A 13,306-nucleotide genomic window follows, 5' to 3' on the forward strand; every position below is an offset into this window, starting at 1 on the left:
ATAACATCAGGCACCAGTAGATGGCAATAAAAATAAGCAGAGTCACAGAAGGTATTTCATTAGTCTTAGAAAATGTTGTTTCTACCTCAGGAGTGAGTGGAGTATTCACACAGACTAGTTTGCCTTTGATTTTCACTAAAAAGATACTGTCAGTCACATACATTTGACTATGAGACATTGTAAAGAAACTAACACTGTATTTTACATCCAAAAGTTTATAATCTAGTATAGGAAATGAGCCAAAGAAATACTCAAATGTGTGAGTGATATGAAAGAATAGATTCAAGAAGCCATACAGGCACATATACTACTGTAGACACGTCAACATATGTACGTATATTGAGGCTCGACTGATTCCCGTTTGCGAAAAACGGTGCCTAGATAACTCACTGTGCGTGGATTACTTTTCAGAAATCACAAAACATTAAATTGTACTAATAACACCTTATTTTTTTAATTCAAAAGTCTCTGTAGGATTTTTGGTGTTTTTAGTACGGCTTTAATTTATGAAATGAGAGGCCCACTGTTTGGGTAAAAAGAGCTCTCTGGTCTAAGAAATGGGTTTCCTGGATTCTGGTCCTGGTTCAACTAATTACTCACTCTACGTTTGGACAAACTGCTTGCTTCATCTCTGTGCCCTGATCAACTCTTTGCTAAATGGTAAAAATATCTCTTCTACCTACTTCATCAGGTAGTCATGTAGATAAAATGAAACCATGTTTTAAAAAAAAAAAAAAAAAATTTATGCAGGTAACAAAAATTGAGTATGTCAGAAATTTTACAGGACAAAAGACATGGTTTCTTTAAAAAGAAATGGCAAAAAAAAAAAAAAAATAGGGAAGGGTAACCTGTAAATTGAGAGGAATTAAAGAGAGGCTTTTGAGTCTTGTCAGCCAAAGGCAATGCGTAGACTATAGTTGGATTTTGATTTGAACAAACAGACTGCAAAAAATTTTATGAAACAGTGGGGATATTTAGAACACTGACTGGATATTTGATATTAACCAAGTATTGTTTGGGGGGGGAATTGTTTTCAGGTGTGCTAATGGTATTTATAAAATGATAAGGTCTGGGATTTGCTTTAAAGTAATCCAGTGACTAGGATGTAGGGGAAAACAAAAGAAAAGTAATAATAATCCAGGGGCTGGAGGTTGTTGTTAAATGAAACAAGATTGGCTATATCTTAGTATGTATTGAAGCTGAATAGTGAATAAATAGTGGTTGATTATACTGTTCTATTTTTCCTCTTTGAAAATTTCCATGATAAAGCTTTTAATAACTAAGTTTAATTTTAGAAAAGCAAAATGTTGTCTTTATAACTAAGATATTATTGAAATTTTGTGCAGAACCCCAAATGACAAATTTATAATCATCTGTTTGCCAGATAAATCAGTTTACTGAATTAGGAGAGGTAGGAAAATTACAGGATAGAAATGGAATTGGTTGGCACTAAATAGGACTGCTCTGGAAGAGAATATGTGCAATTCATTTTCCTTTCATTAGTCCCTCCCAGCTTGGAACCTGAGAGCCAGTTCACTATTTAGAGCCTTATGATTGGCTCAAACTATCAGAACACTGGAAAATTCTGATCCTGTTTCCTCACTCAGGTCATAAGACTGAATCCTCAAACCAAAAGAATTGCCTAGAAGTTGTCTAATCAAACCAGACTAATAAAACTAGAGACTGATAATACACAGAGGTCGCACATCTTCTGCAACTGTGATGATGGAACTGAGTCTGCCTGAAGGGGCAGGGTACATCCTTTTCCTAAAGTGACCTTCTCTGCTATTCCCAAGGGCCATTTCCTTGGCTGGCAGCACCTAGGCCTTGCCCTTGATGGATACCACAGCTTCGAATAGCCAGCCATCCGTGGTTGCTCCTCTCACGGGTACTCTTTCCTGAATTCAATCTCTCTTTCCTACCCTGGGTCAATCGTCTCTCTCTCTGCAGCTCAACAGCTCAGCGTTATTCTCACAGTACTGCTTCTGTATAAAAACTTGTTTATAGGATACTAGACTTTTTTCCTATAAATAGCTCCTTAAGAGAGTTTTGTGCATTGTGTAGCATCTATTGCAGATGATTCTGAAGACTTTTGTGTAATATTACTCATTTAAGAAACATTGATGGTATACCTAAGACAATATAGATATGACAGTAAATAGTTGTATAATTAATGTGTGAATTGGACTCACGTGGATTCTAGTCTGGAATATACACCCCTCGCCCCCACAACTCCTTCCTTCTGTGTTCTAAGGCAGAGCACAGACTTTCTCTTGGCTTCAGAGGTGCTTCCATACTCCTTGCAGCACACAGTCTTCCTTACCCTTGCCCTGTGTGACTGAGTAGATCCCATCATTAAACAACCCATTAAACAACTCCCCATCTTCCCCTGCCCCCAGCCCCTGGGAACCACCAGTCTAACTTTCCATTTCTATGAATTTGACCACTCTAGATACCGCATATAAGTGAAATCATACAGTATTTTTCTTTTCGTGACTGGCTTATTTTACGTAGCATAATGCCCTCAAGTTTCATCCATATTATAGCATATGTCATATACCTTCCTAAGACTGAATAATATTCAATTGTATGTATATACCACATTTTTTTTTAAACCATTCATCCATCAAGGAACACAAGTTGCTTCCACCTATTGGCTATTGTCAATAATCCGCTATGAACATGGGTGTACAGATATCTCTGATACCTTGCTTTCAGTCCTTTTAGATATATACCGAAATGTGAAATTGCTGGATCATATGGTAATTCTATTTTTGATTTTTTTAGGAATCCCATAATGTTTTCTGCAGTGGCGGCACCATATTACATTTTCACCAACAGTTCACGAGGGCTCCAATTTCTCTAAATCCTCACCAACCCTTGCTATTTTCTGTTTGATATAGCCACCCTAATGAATGTGAGGTGATAACTTGTTTTGATTTGGACTTTTAGAGTTTTTTTTTTAAAGATTGGTACCCCAGCTAACATCTGTTGCCCATCTTCTTTTTTTTATTTTTCTTCTCCCCAAAGCCCCCAGTACATAGTTGTATATTCTAGTTGTGAGTGCCTCTGGTTGTGGCACGTGGGACGCTGCCTCAGTATGGCCTGATGAGCAGTGCCATGTCCACACCCAGGATCCGAACGGGGGGAACCCTGGACCACCAAAGCAGAGCTCACGAACTCAACCACTCGGCCACGGGGCCGGCCCCTAGAGTTTTTTAATTATTATTTTTCACACCAAAATATTTTGTGGGAAGGTCACTAATTTATATTTTCATACTTTGCTTCATAGTATTTTCCTACCGGGATGGCTTTTTAATTCTTCACCTAATCCTTTAAGCCCAAATTCCATCTTCCTTTTTGAAGCCTTTGCTGACTTCTTTACTCCACATTGATTTCTGAGTTTCTAAAACTATCTCATTCTCTACCACATAACTTAGTATTTGTTTATAAGAAACCATAAGCTTTTGGGGGGGTGGGGTGTTGATGAGGAAGATTGGCCCTGAGCCAACATCTGCGGCCAATCTTGTTCTTTTTGCTTGAGGAAGATGGTCCCTGAGCCAACATCCATGCCAATCTTCCTCTACCCTGTATATGGGACACCACCAAAGTATGGCATGACAAGCAGTGTGTAAGGCTGTGCCCAGGATCCAAGTCCATGAACCCCGGGCCACAGAAGCAGAGTGCATGAACTCAACCACCATTCCACTGGGCCAGCCCCGAGAAAGCATAAGCTTTTATTCAGCCCTGTATTATTCTCCAATTATTCTATATGTTATCTTCCAAAGTAGATTGTTAGGTCTTTGAGAGCAAAAGGAATTTGTTTTATATTTATAACCTTCTAGAGTCGCTGAAGTACTTTAGGGTGCTAAGTACTAGGTAGCTTATTCATTTAGTTTGCATGACTTTCTGCGTGTGAAATTTGAGAAGTCTGCAAAGTGAAGACTGGCCTTATAGAACTGAAAAGTACTTAGATGTGTTTAAATCTGCTATATAAAATGTCAAAAGTAAAAGCCACTATCCAATGGAGCATGTTTTCCCTTTTCTTAAAATAAATTATAGCAGTCATAATCATGCCTTCCAGCACCAAACATCGAATAACCTTAGTGGCTTAATATATCGGTTGCATCGCCCGCTAAACTGCCGTGGTTTTTGCCTTTGCTTTATTCTGTCCCTTGCTTCTTCCAAGTAACCGTATTCCCTTCTCCCTTCCTGTCCAACTAGCTTTACTCTTTCTCCCCTTGTTCACTATTCTGGTATTTAAACTCTATGACTTATTTTCAAGTTAGCATTTGTTTTAACATTCTTCATTTGGGATAAAATATACTCTATATAAAGCCAGTGGATAAATATCCTCACCCAGATCTACGCTGTGTGAAATGTGTTCCCTCAGCATAGGCCAATTCATCCACTATGGGATCAAGCCATGAAAACCGAACCCAAGCAGTAATTCTCCAATTAAAGAAACTAGAGCCTAGTTTTCAGTCCTCCTGAATCACAACTAGTTGGCAACAAAAGCCAGCATGCCTTGGTGTGAATAAGCCTTAATATAAAACCTCCTCCCAGCCCCAAGAGTTAGAATTGAAGGGAGAAATGCGTTCAGGTGGCCATTTATACACAGTATTTTTTTTTTTTTTTAAGATTTTATTTTTTCCTTTTTCTCCCCAAAGCCCCCCAGTACATAGTTGTATATTCTTCGTTGTGGGTCCTTCTAGTTGTGGCATGTGGGACACTGCCTCAGCGTGGCTTGATGAGCAGTGCCATGTCCGCGCCCAGGATTCGAACCAACGAAACACTGGGCCGCCTGCAGTGGAGCGCGCGAACTTAACCACTCGGCCACGGGGCCAGCCCCTATACACAGTATTTTTTAATATGATTTTGGCCAAATTAATATCAAATGAGTTGCCGTGAAGTAAAATTTTAAAAACATGTAAATGTCTCGAACTTGAAAAGTTCAGCCCAGCTAAAAGTCAGCATGTGTCCTGACACTAGGCTGGGGAGAATAGATTTGTCCGCGATGCTCATATAACTGCTAGCAGACTATTGGCCAGCTCTGTGTCAATTCCATGTCTAGTCTTCAAGCTGCTCTTCAAACTGGCTTCCTCCATGAAATTTTCCTTGACAAGTGAAACCTGGCTCCAAAAATGACTACTTTATTCTACCTCTCATCTCTTTTCTGTTTAAGAAATCTAGCATCCAGGCATACAAATTGTACACAAAGTTTTGAGACATTCAAGGGTAATATGGATCCTTCAAAAACAGGAACTTAGTCATTATAACATGCAATAAGATTTTTAGTATCACGTCGTAGTTAACTGCAACATGGGTATAAAATAGATGTTTAAAAGTCAAAAGTGCATCTCACTTCAACAATGGATGTTTGAAGTATTTGTTAATTATCCATCGCATTGTACAGAGCCTTGAAGATATGAATTTTAAATTAAACTCTAAACAATATTCTAGAGAATCAGAAAATTAGATTCCAACTCCTACCTTGTAAGTTTAGGCCTGTTACTTGCCTGTTTCCCTGCTCTAGGCTGCATGAACCTTGAAGACCAAAACTGTATCTTGTTCACTTTTGATCCCATGGGCTCAGCATTCAATGATATTTGGAGAATAAATGGATGAAAGAAAAAATATGTGTACAAGTCCATTTATACACAATCCTCACAATCTATATAAACCATCAATGAACAATTGTTCTTTGAACTCTATGCTGTAATCCTTCGCAGTTTTCATTAGAATTTTAAATGCATCAGCTGAAGTTTGTGTTTTATTGAATTAACAGATTACACTAGTGTAGTTGGTTATCTGCATGATGGGGTTTTTGGGGATATGGGACAGGATATTTTTGAAGCCAAAAAATGATGTAAAAGACATATTCAATCTCTTTTTTCCCCCCAAAGCTTTTCATTAGAGCTGTCACCAAGCCTGGTAGAACTGATTGATTTCTTCAACTTCCTGTTTGTCCCTCAAGTTAGTGTCCAAAACAGTCCCATCCAATGGATTTATTGTTTAACTTCTCAGTTTTTGAAAGAACAACTCTTTGCACCCCACAAATACAGACCTATTGGCTTATAGCAGTCCATCTAAAATGCATACCAGGTTCTTTCCTTGATAAATTGCAAGCCTGTAATCCCAAAGATGTTAGGTTCAACTCTTCCACTAATGGAACACTGTGATTCTCTTTGTCATCTGTCTTTTGGCCTATCTCAGTAGAAATCATTTATGAGCTAGCTGTACGAGTTCAACATGAATCTATATCATCCAACAAAAATGTACAGAGTACTTATAAGGTACTAGGCTTTGTTCTAGGCATTTAAGGTAGTAAATTAAATTGCTTGATCTCATGAAGATTTGAATCTAGCAGGGAGAGATAGACAATAAACACTAGACATAAGTAAATGGTATAGTATGTTAGAAGGACACAAGTTATGGAATAAAGAAAAAGGTAGAACAGGGTAACAAGGATTGGGAGTGTGGGGCAGCAGCAGGAGAGTTGCAGTATTAAACAGGGTGGGCAGGAGAGTGAGAGAAGATGACACTGAAGGAGGTGAAAAATGTACTGCCAGTAGAGCATATCAGCAGCTGGAGCAGAGACTCCAGCACATGCCTGGCATGTTTAAAGAACAGTAGGGGGCTGCTGTGGCTGCGGTGGAGTGAGCTCATGGGAGAGCAGTAGGAGTTGAGGAGAAACTGAGAATGGGGAGCGAGAACATAGAGGGCCTTGCAGGTCCTTGTAAGGACTTTTTCACTCAAAGGGCAATTGTCAAATTCCAGAACCAAACAGGAGATCCTAAGACCTTCCAGAGAAGAAATACACCTCCCCACCCCCTGACAATTTACCTGCAGAAGAACAAACATCAGATTGTAATTGGAACTCTGGATACGTTGGAAGACTGTGGAGGAAAGCCTTCAAAGTTCTGAGGGGAAATTTTCTTAACCTAGAATTCTATGCACGTTTACCCAGACGCAAACAGCAGGCAGACGATAAAGATAATTTTTCTTAGGTGGTTGGTTGATGGTATGTCCCCACACAATGAAGGCATAAACAAAAGTGCATGAGATCCAGGAAACAATGTCTCCAACCCAAGACAGCAGCGAAGCAAAATCCCGGGATAACAGCTGAGCAGGAGGATGACCCAGGTCAGATTGGAGCTAGAAAGAGAGGCCCTGGGAAAGACATCTCTGAGGAGGACGGAGTGGGCAGTAGAGCACAGCCATGTCTGTGGGCTTGGGAAACACTTGAGTATACTGGAAGCAACTGGTGGAGTGAAGAAGTGAAGAATACAGTCAGGCTCTCTCCTTAGAGAAGTCATAGCATTAAACCTACAGAGTAAGAAACGTAATTCTAGTCCACTGCTTGGCTTCTCAATGAGCTATGTTTTTTTCATAAAACAGAGACGCAAAATAAATGCAAATACTGTCATTAATTTTCAGCTCAACAACATAAAAATAAATATACACTGACCTAGATAATGGGAAGGCAGGAGCACTAATGTCCTTATGTTCCAGAGAGAAGAGAGAGACAGTTGCAAACTCACATAGCCCAGCAGGTAGTGTAAAGGAGGCCAGTTAGCACATGCCCCATCTAAGGAGGCAGCAGTTTCCCAGCTCCAAAAGACTGTGGTCATGAAGAAACAGATACCCAGAGATTCCAATTTCCCAAGAAAAGCCAGAATCTGGATTTTTATGAAAACTCTGTCAAATGTTGACGACTACTTTAAAACGTTTTAAAATATTATGAGGGCCAAACAATGCCAGATCCAGCCTGGGGTTTCCAGTTTGTGACATAGCTGTAGCAGATGGACAAGAAAATGAACTAAGGTGTTTGAAGGTGTCGAGTTGACCAGCGGAGAAGCTGAGCCAGAGCAGCAGCTTTAGAACCCAGGAGGGCCGACTACTAAAGCTGAGCTAGGGAACTTGTCTCAAATCTGCACTGTCATTTCAAGAATACTCTTGTGTTTATTTTGGGAGGGAGCTAAGGGAAATTATGCAAGCTTAAGTTCCTTTCCCCCAGCCACTCCTAGGTGCCAGCGCTGGAGAGTAGCAATAAAACTATATTGGGAAGAAAGAGGAAGAGAAACGTGTAAGTGTGCTAAATCCTCACCTATCATAAGAGGAAGTCAAATGCCAATGTCTACGTATATTTTTAAAAACACTATAAGCATGTTACTTACATACCTGAAGAAGAACTAAAAAAGAGAAGTTAATAAAAAATGGTTGTCACAAAATATAACAAAACTACTTCTGCATTTATCTTTTGCCCAGCAATGCTACTTCTGAGAAATTTACCCTGAAGATACACCTGAACAATATGAAAATGCATACAGACACAGTTGGTAATGGCAGCATTATTTATAATTGCAAAATATGGTAAACAATCCAAATGCTCATGCATAAGAGATTGGTCTTATAAATTACAGTATTACAGTCAATAGTACTAGGAAGCTATGAAAAAAATTTTTTTTAAGTTTTTTTTAAGAGAAAGATCTTTATGAACTGATATGGAGGGATTTCTAATCTAAATCAAAGGAGGGTACCTTTGTCTAAGAAAGAAGAGGAAATAAGAATACACATGTGTTTGCTTATTTTTGCAAAAAGATCCACAAGAAGGATAAGTGAGAAATTAATGAAAGTGAAGCCCTATAAGGGGTGTGGTAGGATGGGGTAGAAGGGATAGAGGAGAGAAAAACACTTCTCTAAATGCACTTTTTTGTACTTTTGAATTACGTTAATGTTCTACGTATTCAAAAAAATTGTCAACAAAGATAAGAGGAAAACCCCAAAACTGAACGCAAACACATATAAATGAACCCAGTTACATCTAAAATGAGAAACATAACCAAGCTGAAGGGGAAGGAGGACTGACCCAAGGAACTCATAAGAACCGCGTCAACTATAGGCATGCAGTCTAGAGGAAACACGATTAGATCTTGAACTCTTTTTAATTGATTTGCTTTCAGTAGTGACACGAGTGTAACAATTCTTAAACTTTTCTTTGCATGTTGTAGGAATGAGCAAATGAGTATTATTTGAGAGGCAGGATTCTCACTATAGAAGGAAATAGATCAAAATCTGGAATGAGTGAAGTCAAGGAAGCACCCCGTGGAACAGGATTGGAATTGGAAGTGTAGGTAGGTGAGAAGATAGATAGATTAGCTGAATTAGCTAGAGTGGTGTGCTGGGCTTGGCTCCTATTGGCTCATGAGAGCACTGCATTTCCTTCCAGAGACACATTTAGTGACCCTATAATGGTTACTTGAAATCATCCGTAGTGGGAGTATTCACACCATGGAAATTGAAAAAAGCTAAAAATCAGGGCTTCTCACCCCTCCCTGCCTCTTCCCCCCCTGCTACTTGTAAAACTTTTCCAGGTCACAGAGAGATAGATAGGTTTCCTAGCTCTATATGCTTTAAAGGGCTAGAAGCAATCACACTCTAGTAGAAATAAACATATATAATATCCAGATGCTAGTTTCTAGATTTCATACTCCACTTAGAAAAATGGCTAAATTCAGGGCTGCAGCAGGAAAGGTACAAAGTGAGCTTAGAACATCTTTTTGTGACAGAAAGTAAGGACATGCTCAAAAAATGATGAGGGCATGTCATAAGGACACATGAGGTAGCTTGAAGGGCCACCCTCTGTCCGTACTGATGATAGAGAAGAGAGGGAGGGCATAAAGAGGGAGGGAGGGTGGGGGAGAGAGAGAGGTCAAGCAGGCTTTCTCTTGTAGTGGAATGTGAACTGATAAACGTAGAAGGAGTGCTTAAATTATAAAGTCAACACTTTGCAACAATGCTAGCAAAGATTGTTCAGAAGTAATCATCAAGGGGTACTAAATCCAGGGGGCAATTTGATGAGGAGCAGGAGCATTTCACGGTCTCAAATTCTCTCTGCACAGATTGTTTATTAGTTGCAAGGATGAAAAGAGTAACTCTAAGGTGGAAAGACTGGTCCACACATTGACCAGGTGACTATCTGACCAACGTATAGCAGAGAGAAAGCGTGCCTCCAGATGTGATGCTCTGAGGAGGAAGTACTACTTTCAGAGTGTTCCAGAAGGGTATGCATAAGCCAGATCGAATAAAAAGGAAACAGGAGACAAACTCAAGTTGAGAAACATTCAAAATTCTCAATATCAAGGAGCATTTTTGAAAAGACACTTCACCAGAGAAGATATACATATGACAGATAAACACACAATATATGCTCAACGTCATTAGTCATTAGGGAAATGTTTAAAACCACAATGAGATACTTCTGCACAGTTACTAGAATCACTAACATTAAAAAGACTGACCATTCTAAGTGCTGGCTAGGAATTGGAGGATCTGGAACTCTCTTACAATGCTATCGGAACATGTAATAGTACAATCACTTGGAAAAGCTTGGCAGTTCCTTAAGAAGTCAAACACACACCAACCAGATAATCCACATAGGTCTTTACCTAGGAGGTAAGTAGACTTGTTCATGAATGTTCATAGCTTCATATGTAATTGCCAAAAGCTGGAAACAACCCAAATGTCCATCATCAGGTGAATGGGTAAATAACCTATAGTATATGCATACAGAGGAATGCTTCTCAACAATAAAAAAGAATGAAATATTGATACATGCATCAACATAGATGAATCTCAAAATAATTATGCTGAAAGAAAATAAAATAGCACGCCCTTTATCATTCTGCCTATATAAAACTCTAAAAATATAAACTAATCTAATGATAGAAAGCAGATCAGTGGTCGTATGGGGAACTGGGGAGATGGTGGGTGGCTGGGGGGAGAAATTACAAAGGAACATGTGGAAACTTGTATACATATTTTAAAACTTATCAAATTGTACAATTTATATACAGTTTATTGTTTAAATTAAATTTCATCTCAATAAAGTTTTTAAAAATAAAAAAATGTAAAAATAAGTGTTAACTCTGTGAGAGACAGAGAAAGGCTGAGGAATTGTTCTGGAAGAAAGGACATTAAGAGGACTGACAAATAAATAACAATACTTAATCCTAAACTGGATCTTGCACTAAAAGAGAACAAATGCTCTAAAGGTCATTAGGACCAATGATGAAACCGGACTATGAACTATAGATTCGATAAAATATTGAGCCAACGCCAAGTTTCCTAAATTTGATAGTTGTACTGTGGTTGTGTAAAACAATATTCAACTTGTAGCTAGGAAATACATACTGAAGTATTCAAGGAGAAAGCATTGTCATGTATGCAAACTACTCTCGAATGGTTCAAAAAATTAATCACATCTGTCTATATCTACATATTTCTACATATGTATATAGAGTGAGAGAAATAGAAAGTAAATGTGACAAAATATTAAAAATTGGTGAATCTGGGTAAAATGTAAAAACAAAAAAATCTTTAAGCGATTGCCTTTGGTGAGTCAAACAGGAAAGGAGAGGGTTGGTGCAAACGATTATTGCTATTTTGATTAACCTTCTTTATACTATTTTATTTTTTAAAAGATGTTTATATATTTACTACTTATTTTTTAATTTTAACTTTAGGAGTCCATTATTGAGCTTTTTTTTAATACCCAGGTACGTATTTGGTTGCACCTGCTTTAAGAATTCCAAGTTGAAATTCTCTCTGGGTAACTTCTTGATCTCCACAAAGTCATTTTGGCTCCATATGTTTTGGGGGTGGTCAAAGCCTGAACATGGTCCTCTACAGATTGGGTGGCCCTCTATTCAAACAGCCTCCTTGCATCTCCACAGCTCCTACAGGAAAATCTGCCCTTCGCCCAGCTCCATGGGCTGCTAACGCTAAAGGTCCATACTTAACCAGCAGAGGGGAAGAGCTGCCCTTCAACTCCTGGTCAGGAAATTACCTCAAACTCCCTACCACTCAAAGGTCTACAAAAGCTCAATTGAGAGGAATAATAATTATGGACAGTGGCCTGCAGGATCTACGGTCCGTTCTTCTCTCTAAATAGACTAAAACGTTTTCCTAAATTAAGCCAGACCAGCAGAGACCCACAAACCTGACCACATCTTCTGAAATGGCCACCCCTGCACAATGGCCTTTTACTGAGTTTGGCTTTTGTGTTGGTTATATATTACGACGCAGTGAAGGATGTGGTAAGAAACAGCCCTGCGAAAATCTGACAGCCTTACTGGAGAATAGTGTCCACTTCATGACATAGTGACTTCTTTGTGAGAATTTACAAGAGAATTTTCTTCCCCACCAGAAATAATTATGCTACTCTTGAGCGACTAGCTTGTTTTTATCTCCTCAACACTGTGAATCGTGTAACCGATCGTTTTTCCTCCTCGGTTTTGTCTGCCAAAAATCTTGGAGGTAAATTTGTGGTTGGTTTCTACCAGGACTGCAGGACCTTACAATTTCTACTTTGTGTAAAATTAACCTTATTTCCAGCTTCATTGTTGAATCAGTAAAGCACCCTAGAGCCAGAGGGCCTGGGTTTGAGTCCCAGAGCTTTACCACTTACTATTTGTACCATCTCAATCATTTCTCCACGCCTCAGTTACCTCCTCGGTAAAATGGAGGGAATGATAGCACCCATCTTGTGGGTGGTCAGGATTAAACGAATTCATATATGCAAAGTGCTCAGAACAGTGCCGACCACCTAGCGAATGGTCCAGATTTAGCCCTTATTATTCTTATCTCACCTTTTCTACGCTCACTTTTCCTTTATATTTATTTCCTCTTCCACCAATTTTTGATGAGATCTTTTTTTCTTATTGCCTGTGTGTATTTAGGCCAGCTACCTTCAATACTTTCTGGAACAAGACCGGGTATAAACAAAAGTAAATGAGTGCAAAAATGCCAAAATATATGCAGCAATTGAGAACAAATTAGAAGTAACCAATATAAAAATGTTGACCAATTTTTACAAAAATAAATTTACACAATAACCACCATATGGATTCTCATCTAAATAGACTTTAATCTAGCACTTAAATCTTTCAGAAGATACTAAAAGTCTGATCATGGCGTGATTTGCTCCTAATTACAATTTGTCCTGATGATGGGTTTCTATGAGAAAAGACACAAGCCCGTAGGAAAGGGATTTCTCCGCTTTGTCCTTGATTAGATGAGGAGCTGTGCCTCTAAAGGAACAGCCTCTGATTGCTCAGCTAACAAGGCAGGGCCTCCTTTCCCTTGCGTGTGTGGAAAGCATTTATTCAGATCAAATAAAAGTCAGATACCTGGCAGAAAGAAAGATGTAGGACAGAAAAGGATGTTGTTTAAAAGCACTGAAAGGTTTTACTCTTGCTATTGAATATACTTTAGTTAAAATAAAATCCTTTGGTTTATTTCT

This window comes from Equus asinus, chromosome 4, assembly GCF_041296235.1.
Source record: "Equus asinus isolate D_3611 breed Donkey chromosome 4, EquAss-T2T_v2, whole genome shotgun sequence".
Taxonomy (NCBI): domain Eukaryota; kingdom Metazoa; phylum Chordata; class Mammalia; order Perissodactyla; family Equidae; genus Equus; species Equus asinus.